The sequence below is a fragment of the Pristiophorus japonicus genome, chromosome 10 (assembly GCF_044704955.1).
Source record: "Pristiophorus japonicus isolate sPriJap1 chromosome 10, sPriJap1.hap1, whole genome shotgun sequence".
In the NCBI taxonomy this organism is placed as follows: domain Eukaryota; kingdom Metazoa; phylum Chordata; class Chondrichthyes; family Pristiophoridae; genus Pristiophorus; species Pristiophorus japonicus.
The window spans coordinates 90,034,274-90,046,160 of record NC_091986.1 but is presented as its reverse complement, the minus strand read 5'-3'; positions in this window follow the sequence as shown (position 1 = coordinate 90,046,160).

Here is an 11,887-nt window from a genome sequence, read left to right as displayed (position 1 = left end):
TGGAATTATGAAGGGACTGTGACAGACTTGGACAGACAATCGGTTTCAAGGTAGGAAGCAGGTATGGCTTTATTGTGTTTAAAAAGAAGTAAAAGGCACACCTTTAATAACACACACAGACCAATACACACTGAGGGGTACAACACATTGAATAAAATGTCAAATTACAGCCTGTGGGGAAAAGAATACAGCTTAAACTCTAAATGGGGTAAAGAGGAGAATGCAGATACATTTACACAAATTATCCCAGCCTCCCTCCTCCCAATTCCCCTAACTAACTAAGTTATAACTCTGACGGTTCAGGGGCTATGCTCACCAATCCCTTTAGACAGTTGCCGGTGAATCACGGTTTCGGGGTTCGCTGCACTTAGTCTTCTAGGCGTACCCCGGACGGAGGAGAGGACTTCGGACTGTGTAGTCTTCGGTTGGGGTGCGTCCGTTGATGTGGTAAGTTGCGTTTTGGATGTATGGGGTAAGTACCACTTTCTTTGGTTAGGAATAATTTTAGTTAGTCCTTTTTGGTAATTTCTCGTCCGTTGGGTCGTTCAGAATTAGATTGTACAGTGGTTGTCAATTTGGTTGCTGACAACCTTCCGTTTCATACGCCTCGTGCTCGGTCAGTTCTTGATGAGTTCTGGTAGTTTCCTTCACTGTTCCATTTCTTCACTGTAGAGGAAGCAGGCTGCTTGTGTCTGTGTCTGTGTTCCAGTCTGTGTCCTTGTTCGAGTCTGTGCGAGTTCCAGTCTGTGTTCTGTTAGTTTTTCCTTGTAAAACTGGGGGATAGATATATCCCCAAAAAAAGGCTTCGTTATCTCCCTTCAAATCTCTTGGGCTCTGTTTAAACTGTTCTGTCCATTGATTTTCAAATTCTCCTTTGTCAGCAGTAACTCGATTAGGGTGTGAGAATGTGCAATTTAGAGGATGGGTGAGTAATGAGGCACCAGACACAGTGGGTAAGAGTACAAAATGGCTAATGTTGTTTATTTAGAATAGCAAACACCAAGATAGAGAGCATAGGAAGAGGTCATAGATAGCAGTAATGGCACAATCTCACTCAACAACATGAAAATTCTCGCAACAGGGAAGGGGCAGATAAGAGGTTAAAACATTCCACTCACACACCACCACACCTCCCACTCCCACCCTTCCTACCAATTCCTATCCTAAATTGAGTGTGTGAGGGGGTTTAGGCTCTACTCACAATCCCATCAACTCCGGGGTTCTGGGGGCACTTATTTCAGCTCAGGGTCCCTCCGGAGTGGGTTTTACATTGTTGGTCGTTTCGGTTTTCCTCCTCGATGTTGCGTCGGTTTCTTCTATTTGCTTCTCGGTTGGCTCCTAAGCAAAAAGCTGCTGGAATTAAGCACACCTTCCCCAGAGCGAGGGCCCTGTGAAAAGCTGTCGGTTTTCCTCCTCGATGTTGCGTCAGTTTCTTCTATTTGCTTCTCGGTTGGCTCTTAAGCAAAAAGCTGCTGGAGTTAAGCACACCTTCACCAGAGCAAGGGTCCTGTGAAGAGCTGACTCAACTCCCCTTTAACTCAACTCAACCACCACGAAAACTGACTCCCACCTTCTTAACTCAACTCTACAACTCAATGCAAAAGCTGACTCCAACCTCCAACCTCCCACCTCCAACCTCCAACACCTTTGGGTGTTTTTGCAGCTTTTTCTTATTGTCCGTTCATCTTCGTGCCAAAACTGCATGCCATTGTCTTGGGTCTTCCTTGAATAAAATGGGGTGTAAATGGCAGTTCGATGTGTATCGATCTATCTGGAATGGGAGATTAGCCACACCTCCTGTATCCTGTCGCTTGCTGATGGGGTGAATTGTTCACTTTATCGACAGAGGTGCCACTCTGTCTGGGCTGGCCAAAATGATTGCATCAGACCTGTGGGCCTTTGTTTAATTATTCAAACTGATACCCTTTGTGTTGCCTTGTGTATTACTCGGGAGATTTTGCCTGGACATGTTGCCTCTCCTGTGAGGGTTTTACACGAAAAGCTGGAGAAATGTCCTTTTAAAATATAAAGTTGCCTTGTATCCATTTTCCTGGAAGAACCGAATGTACACTCTTCCCCCTTATGGTAGCTGGCTCATCCCCCGTCCGGTTCCGTGCCCCTGCAACACTGTCTGTTACTGTACAGGGTGGTCAGAGTCCCATCATCCTCCGCGGTTTACAGGCTGTTGGCTGCAGTTAGTCATTTTAAACATGGCATCTTCCCATTCTCCCTGCCACATGTCTCCGTGGTTGGTTTTGCAGAACCTTACATTACCCAGAATAAATGGGTTGCTGTAAATTAAGATTTCAAAGTTTGCTGGTGTTATGCTTAACTCACTTCTATTGGACCTTTTGATTACATATGGTCCTGAAACACTCTCTACAAACTTTCAGTGTTTGTGCCCTTATCTCATGTATTGTTTAAAGAATGTTAAAGCCCAGAAATTACATTGTGGGACACTAGTGTATAAATACATAACATGTTCATCTGTATGTTTCTCTCCGTTGCTTTATTGAAGAAGTAAACATTTTAAACAAATTGGTTAACGGGTCTGCAAAAATAGCAGAGAGCAGAATTTAGATGATCATGTTAGAAACATAGAAACATAGAAAATAGGTGCAGGAGTAGGCCATTCGGCCCTTCTAGCCTGCACCGCCATTCAATGAGTTCATGGCTGAACATGCAACTTCGGTACCCCATTCCTGCTTTCTCGCCATACTTCTTGATCCCCCGAGTAGTAAGGACTACATCTAACTCCTTTTTGAATATATTTAGTGAATTGACCTCAACAACTTTCTGTGGTAGAGAATTCCACACGTTCACCACTCTCTGGGTGAAGAAGTTTCTCCTCATCTCAGTCCTAAATGGCTTACCCCTTATCCTTAGGCTGTGACCCCTGGTTCTGGACTTCCTCAACATTGGGAACATTCTTCCTGCATCTAACCTGTCTAAACCCGTCAGAATTTTAAACGTTTCTATGAGATCCCCTCTCATTCTTCTGAACTCCAGTGAATACAAGCCCAGTTGATCCAGTCTTTCTTGATATGTCAGTCCCGCCATCCCAGGAATCAGTCTGGTGAACCTTCGCTGCACTCCCTCAATAGCAAGAATGTCCTTCCTCAAGTTAGGAGACCAAAACTGTACACAATACTCCAGGTGTGGCCTCACCAAGGCCCTGTACAACTGTAGTAACACCTCCCTGCCTCTGTACTCAAATCCCCTCGCTATGAAGGCCAACATGCCATTTGCTTTCTTAACCGCCTGCTGTACCTGCATGCCAACCTTCAATGACTGATGTACCATGACACCCAGGTCTCGTTGCACCTCCCCTTTTCCTTAAGTGTTCATATGTCAGCATCCCACAATCAGGGCCTAAATTAATGTGATCTAGCCTAACTATTTTAAGAATTGCTATTTCCGAGACTGTATAATATATAAAGAGAGGTTTATTAAATCGGAGACAAAGCTTTGGGAGAAGTGTTAAAGACCTCTTCTTTACCTCCCTTCTTCTGTGATCAGCGAGGTTGGTTATGTTTTCTGAATTCTCGGGAATGTAAGTGCAACATTCAGCTCCAATTAAGGCACATTGTGCGTATGGCTACCATTTCAGCCATTATGCCCTCCATTGCTTCAGCAGTGTCGTTAACTATCTGTTCCAGTACCCTCTCTAGGTTACGTAATTCATCCATGGTGCATCCTATCCTGAATGGGAGCATCATGACTCCAAATAGCCTCTCTACCGGGGTAAGATCTCGTCTTAGTCGACCTGGTGTCTGTACTTCTGCTAAAGTACGTACCCGTCTGACAAAAGGGACCACATATCCCAAATAACAGAACCCCCTCCAGTTCTGAGGCAACCAGGGGTAGGCCTTATGCCCTCACACAAAATAAGTGCCATTGTATGCTGTTAGATTCGATCCCAATCTCTCTCTCAGCCCCCGTCGCCACCTAATCTTAGGGTCCCAGTCCTGGCTACTTGTCTGATTCTTCAAACCCTCTATTTCAAAGAACCCCTGGTTTGTGTTTCGCTGGCTATTATGTTCCACCTGGCGAGGTTAAAGTATCCTGCTACAAAACCTGTTTCCTCACCGGTCAGGTTTCTAGTGAAACAAATGTCAGCGGTGGGCCTTCCAACTTCTGAGGTGTTGGTCAAAACCAGGAACGGGGGTCGTACCGCCCTATTGTATTCCGGCTGGTACCACCCGTCAAATGCATCTAAAAGGTAACCCCCCGATCTCCACGTTTCTTTATCCCCACTCTGGTTCCAAGTATCATTTACTTCCCCTGTGCCGTTTTGTCACATTACCCACTCTGCTACTTCCGAAATGTTAAGGGAGATTGACCTCAAAGGGATGCATCCTTTGCTGTGTATGGGGATGTGCGAACATACCCAGCAACTGGAAAAGTTCTCATTTTGCGCATAAACATAAGACATGTACAAAAAGGTATTCACATGTAACTCTCATTTCGGTCTAGCTATCAGGCCGGACCTAACACGAACTATGATAATCGCACCGATCGCAATATATAGTTTCATCATCTTATTACTCTATAATTAACAAATAGTCAAAGGCAAAATGGCCGTATGGCTTGCTTGAAGCATCTCTCGCTGTCAATCTGTAAATAGACAAACAACAACAACTAATACGTGTGCTAAACGGCTGGTTCAAAAACCTTAAGCTGGGTCCAATGCTTCCATTGTCCGTTCCCTTTAACATCGATGCAGGCACAAGTGTCCCTGCTGATTATAACCTCATACGGTCCTATCCATTTTTGAGGCAAACCCCGGTTTTCCCAGGAGGACCCTTACCATAACGCGACTTCCCGCCAACGGGACTTCAGGGAGCTTTGTAAGCTCTGCTTCTGCGTCTCTTTCTTCCTGATTGTCCCTAACTAATTTATGCATCCCTTTTAATTGAGTACTTAGTTCCAAAACATACCGTTTTATTTTGTCTTTTAATGGGCCTACATCGGCGCCCCCCCCCTGTTATGATGTTCTCTGGTAATTGCATCGCCCTTCCTGTCATTAGTTCATAAGGAGTTAATCCGGTTGTCCGGTTTGTCGTGGCTCTTAACTTCATCAATATAATGGGTAATACTTCTGTCCACGTTTTTCCTGACGTTTGCATGGCCTTTGCCAGGGCGTTCTTAAGGGTACGGTTCATGCGCTCTACCATCCCAGAACTCTGCGGGTGGTAGGGGATGTGGAATTTTTGTTTTATGCCCATCAGCTGGCATATTGTTTTTACAATTTTTTTTCCGGTGAAGTGGGTGCCTTGGTCGGAATCTATTTGAAGAGGCACTCCCCATCGGAGTATCACCTGCTCGGTCAATATCCTTGCCACTGTGGAGGCAGTGCAATCACGTGTAGGGAAAGCTTCCACCCACCGGATAAATTGATCTATAATCACTAGGCAATATCTTTTTCCATGGGATGGGGGCAAAGGACCTGTGAAATCAATTTGTACGTGTTCCCAGGGCCCCCGTGGACGGGGCTGGTGTCCTATTTTAATTTTAATGGGCCTGCCTGGATTATATTGTGCGCACGTAACGCATTGATGGCAATATCTTTTTCCATCCTTTTCCACCACCAATCTCTCCCAAGACTCCCGGTCATGGCCTCTCATCCTGAATGAGACAGGCCATGATGCAACTCCAATAAGGTATTCTGTATGCATTCAGGCGCCATTACCTTGTCGTTTCGTCTCCAAACGTTATCCTTCCCTTGCGTTGCGCCCTGCTTTGTCCACATACCGATTTCCTCCTCAGAAGTGTCCTGGTGTAGTTTCTCAATACTTATCTGTTCGTCTCGGGCCCCAGCGGCACTGACTTAATTTTAATAATTTAAAATCATTATCAATGGAGAGTGTTTTTTTTTTACCTCTTCAAATTCTTTTTTTTTCCAATCGCAAACACCCCTTCTCCCCCATGCTGTCATATAATCATGTACTACCCCAAATGCATATCTACTGTCCATATAGATATTAACAATCATATTTTCCGATAATTCCAGTGCCCGAGTGAGGGCTACCAGTTCTGCCACTTGAGCTGACGACCCCCCATTAATTCGCCCTGATTCAACTGTCTCTAGATCCTGGTTAACTACGGCCCATCCGGTACGAGGTAGTCCCTCTACATATTTTCGTGAGCCGTCCACAAACAAGGTTTGTTCTGCGGTTTGAAGGGGGGCGTCTTTTATTCTATCCTCTTCCATATCCTCACATACCTCTTCGCAAAAGTGGGGTTCCCCTTCACCCATCATACCTTCTGCGGGATTGTTTCCTACATCCCTAATTATGGTTACCGCTTTGTTGGGTGTTAAGAGGACTACTTCCCACTTTGCCCGTCTCATATTAGATACGGTTCTCAGTTTTCCTGTGTTTAGCATTTCTACCAATGTGTGTTTAGTGTGGAGAATGATGTTTCCAGTCATCACCACAGGCTTGCTTAATTTTTACCGCCCAAGCTGTGCAATCTAGCGCGGCTATACATCTGGATAACCCAGTCACCACCGAGCTTTTGGTGGTAGAGTAATAGGCTATAGGTCTCCTTTTATCCCCGTGATCTTGGGTGACCACGGCCATATAGAACCCACCTTCATTGTTACAATGGATGTGGAAATACTTACCCATGTCAGGCAGTCCCAATCCAGGTGCGGAGACTAGTTCTGACTTGAGTTTACTATATGCCTGTTCTTGTTCAGGGCCCCACTCTATGAGGTAAGGATTGTGGAGGGGCTGGCCACTATCGGGTGTAATTTGGGGGTGACCTTGTGAAGCGCAGTGTAGTCGATAGTGAGTCTATAACTCCCATCTGGTTTCCCTACCGGCCATGTTGGGGAGTTAGTGGTGCTAACTGTTTCTTTTAAGATACCCTTTTCCACTAGCCCTTTTACTATTTCTACAACCGCTGTTCTAGCTTCAGGTCTTATAGGGTATTGTCGGTGTGGTTTATGAGGTGGTCCAGGGACTTTAATAGGATCCATCTTCGCCTTTCCAGTATTTTGTCTGTGCCCAGACCCCGGGCACAGAGGCACATATGCCTCCATACCCTCCAGTCCCGATAAGCCAGTCAGTTTTTGTGGCTGTAGCTACACCTATACTTTCCACATGGTGGGCTATCTGTCCTAAATCTCCCTTACTGCCATCCGCCTTTGGCCATGTCAGTTTCCCCTTGCCGCAATCAATCAGGGCCTTAAATTCCCTCATTACATCATTCCCCAATATTGTTCCCTCACGATTCTTGCATATGTAAAATCTCATGGGTATATATAAGTTATCAATTTCCACCAATTGGGTGGTACTCAGGTAGGCCAATGTGGGCTGTCCATCTATTCCGTTTATCAGAGCCTTCTTGTCGGTGAGGGGAAGGGACATATTGGTAATGGATGTTGAGGCTCCCGTGTCCACTAGCATCTCACACTGTCGGCCCCCTACTAGTGCAGACACATATATCCTTCCCTCCTTTTTACTTTGTACAGGGGCCGCCGGACATCACCGGGTGGCTTTGTACGCCTGCCACTGCTGGTACTCCTGTTCTGACAGGGTCCTTGCCTTATTAGGATAGCCATTTTTACCATAGCATGTCGCTTCCAGGTGCCCTTTCTTACCACAATACGTACATTGCTTTTCACTGCCTTTCCCTTTGCATTCCCTGGCAAAATGGCCCGGTTTTCCACAATTATGGCAAGTCCCCCTTTTCTGCCCTCCTCCTGTTCCCATGGCAGAGACCTTTTCCTGCCTTAGCTTTTTCTTTTCTAAACTGCTAAAGCTTACTGTTTTAGCCTTTTTCAAAAGTCCCTTTTACACCTTCACAGATAGCTCACCACTCGCCCAGGAGTTTGACCTAATCCCTGAAGGTATTTCTAAATTTAAAACTCTTTTTTTTTACTGAGCTAGAAGCTTTTGTGTCAAGGTTTTACACAAAGGAAAATGGGAGCGTTTTAAAAGGCATTCGTTATCTCATTCCTGGACTAAATTTATGTCTTTCAACCCAACTGCATGTTTTCTTTCGACAAGTAAGTGAGCGTGTCAAATTCTTTTTTTTTTACTACCGGGACCATGTATTTTTATCTTTTACTCAACAAACCTATCCTTTGTGCATTTCCTAGCTCCGTAACTTATCATCCGAATATATCCACACCTTCGTTTCTATCTTAAAATGTAATATCATAAGGTTCACAGTTTCTTAAACTTCCCATATACAGGACAACACTACGAAGGGTTAAAAAAAAAACATTTCACTCTGTTTGGAAAGAGTGGGTGGAGCTAAAACAGGCAGGCAACTCTACACCTTCTTAAAACAGGCTTTCATTCATTCCACAGTCAAAATTACTCGAGTACTCTCTTCATTCAAAATAGACACTCACAAAAGTCTCTCTTCATTCAACAAAGCTTATGTCTGGATCCATATGTCACTTAAGATAGTCACTATCAGCTTTTTTTATGGCATTACGTAATTACGCAAGTTACAATTAATGATAGGAATTAATTAATGACCCGGGTAGCCCGCATTTTACATTCCCTTCCTTACCTTCCATGTTCGTCAGTCTCGGACCTTTCCCTTTGTTTCTGTAATACTCACGGCCATGACTACTCTGTGGAGACCCTTTGTCTTTGCAACAAAGCTAGCATGTTTCCTTACCACCGGAGTTTTCGGCTCTAGGTTGGAGTGATCAGTTCCCTTCCGCACTGACCTTATTTACTAAAGGGACAACTCAAACTGGTTAGTCAGCCTCTTCCTGCTATCTGTTTACTCGTATCTTATACACTATCCCGTCGTGCCCGTACACCTCTCTTTTCAGTCTCTAACACCAAATTCCAGATACTGTCGTAAGTGATCACGTCTGATCAGACAGTATCCTGTTCGTGACGCCATTTTGTTGTGGAAAAATATTTCCGAGACTGTATAATATGTAAAGAGAGGTTTATTAAATCGGAGACAAAGCTTTGGGAGAAATGTTAAAGACCCCTGTCTTTGAACCATCTTCTCAAATTGGTATCTGCAGTGAAGTTCTTTTATCTTACAAATTACATCACTTTACAACACATGCTTTAGCACTACAAAGCTTTGACTATTGAAGGCTAAGCTTTTGATATAACCCATCCTGTATTGTGACAGGGCAGTATAAACAAGTGCAGGCTTTTGACACCGGTATAAACAAACATACTCAGCACTTAACTCTCCAGTGTTCATTATCTCACTTTCCTATCTGCATTAACTCAAGGCCAGCATACCTTAAAGTCTAACTGGTTTTTTTATATAATGCATTGTCCCTTACAAAATTCATTAAAGGGGAAAATAAAACAAATGTTTGGTCCCGTATACTAGTCCAGTATATGTCCAAAAATCAGCTCCAACACATCAAACTTAAATTCGCTGTCCAGGAGATGGAAAAGGCATAAATCAAGTACATTTCAGTAATAAAAAGAAAATATATCAAAGGCTCAGCTTTCATGAAGAATGGTCACTTGTCTTACTGTTATGGCTTACATTGAAGTATTGATCCAGATTCGCCTTTTCTGTGCTATTCTATCTGTTCAGTGCTGCCTAGGCCCTAAGCTCTGGAATTCCCCCCTAAATCTATCCGCCTCTCTACCTCTAAGACACTCCTTAAAACCTACCTCTTTGACCAAGCTTTTAGTCATCTGCCCAAATTTCTTATGTGGCTTAGTGTCAATTTTATGTCTTACAACACTCCTTTGAAGCGCCTTGGAACGTTTTACTATGGTAAAGGTGCTATATAAATAAAAGTTGTTGTTGTTGAGGACCCTTCTCAATCACTTTCTTTCAAAGTTTCTCCAGTCTACCCTTATAGCTCAATCCCTGAGCGGTCAGTGCATAGCTGTGTGCACTGCCTCCAGGGCTGCAGTGTTTTTCTTTAGTCTCGGTAACTGTTATGTATGAATAAAGAGTCTGACTGGATACTGTGAGCTCAAAGTAAAGTGTGACCTTAGTCTTTTATTGCAGGTATCCAGAGTGCCTCTTCAGTCTATGAGGCCTCCTTAAGTATATGTGCTCCCAAGGGATTGTGGGATCCTTTGGGACTTCAGGGGATGAGCCCTCTGGTGGCTATACAAAGTATATACAAGTTCACATCTATAACAACACTCCCCCCCCCAAAGTCAACAGTGTAACTATTTATAAGGTGAGTCGATCTGGGGCCTTTCTTTCCCTGGTTGATCGTCTCAGTGCAAATGCTGGTTTTGGTGAATCATTTGTTGGGCCCTCGCTTGGCTGCTGTGCAGCTGGCCTTGCTGGGCTGCCTGGTGTGGTGAATCCTACTGGGCTGCTGCGGGTGATGGGTTCTACTTCGTGGCCAACCGCGGTGCCGGTTGCCACTGGTGTGTATGTTGCGGGGGTCAAAAAAGGTAGGGTCCAATGTGGGTTGCTCTGGATAGTCTGGAAATCTGAGTTTGATTTGGTCCAAGTGTTTCCGGTGAATAAGTCCATTTGAAAGTTTGACCCGAAACACCCTGCTCCCCTCGTTGGCCACAATAGTGCCGGGAAGCCACTTGGGACCTTGTCAATAATTCAACACAAATACAGGATCATTGATTTCAATTTCGCATGACACATTTGCGCGATCATGATATGTACTTTGTTGAAGCCGCCTGCTCTCTACCTGTTCATGTAGATCAGGGTGAACTAACGAGAGCCTTGTCTTACGTGCCCTTTTCATGAGCAGTTCAGCGGCTGGAATCCCAGTGAGTGAGTGGGGTCTCGTGCAGTAGCTAAGCAGGACTTGGGATAGGCGAGTCTGCAGTGATCCGCTTCAAGCCCTGCTTGATAGTTTGTACTGCTCTCTCAGCCTGACCATTGGATGCTGGTTTGAACGGGACAGATGTAACATGTTTGATCCCATTATGTGTCATGAACTCTTTGAACTCGGCACTGGTGAAACATGGCCCGTTGTTGCTCACAAGGACATCAGGCAGTCCGTGCATGGCAAACATGGCCCACAGGCTTTCAGTGGTGGCAGCAGACGTGCTTGCCAACATTATCTCACATTCAATCCATTTGGAGTACGCATCTACAATCACTTGGAACATTTTACACAAAAACGGGCTTGCATAGTCGACATGGACTCTGGACCACGGTTTGGAAGGCCAAGACCATAAACTTAGTGGTGCATTGCTTAACTGCAAGCATGTGTTACATTTGTGCAAGCAGGACTCTAAGTCCACATCGATACCGGGCCACCGCACGTGGGATCTGGCTATCGCTTTCATCATTACAATGCCTGGGTGAGTACTGTGGAGGTCACTGATGGAAGTGTCCCTGCCCTTCTTGGGGACCACTACCCGATTACCCCACAGAAGGCAGTCTGCCTGTATAGACATTTCAACTTTGTGCCGCTAGTGCGGCTATATCTCTTCCTGCATTTCCACTGGGATACTAGACCAGCTCCCGTGAAGCACACAAATTTTCACTCGGGACAGTAAGGGGTCCTGGCTCGTTCAGATTCTAACCTGTCAGGCTGTGATGGGTGATTGCTCACTCTGGAATGCTTCCATAACCATGACTAAGTCTGCGGGCTGTGCCATTTCCACCCCCGTGGTGGACAATGGCAACCTACTGAGAGCATCGGCACAGTTTTCTGTGCCTAGCCTGTGGCGGATGGCGTAGTTGTACGCGGACAACATGAGTGCCCATCTCTGGAAGCGGGCCGATGCATTAGTATTTATCCCCTTACTTTCAGAAAAAAGGGATATCAGTGGCTTATGGTCAGTTTCTAATTCAAATTTGAGCCCAATGATATTGATGCATTTTCTTTACCCCACAAACACACACTAACGCTTCTTTTTCAATCATGCTGTCGGCTCTCTCAGCCTTAGACAGACTTCTGGATGCATAAGCAACCAGTTGCAATTTCCCAGATTCATTA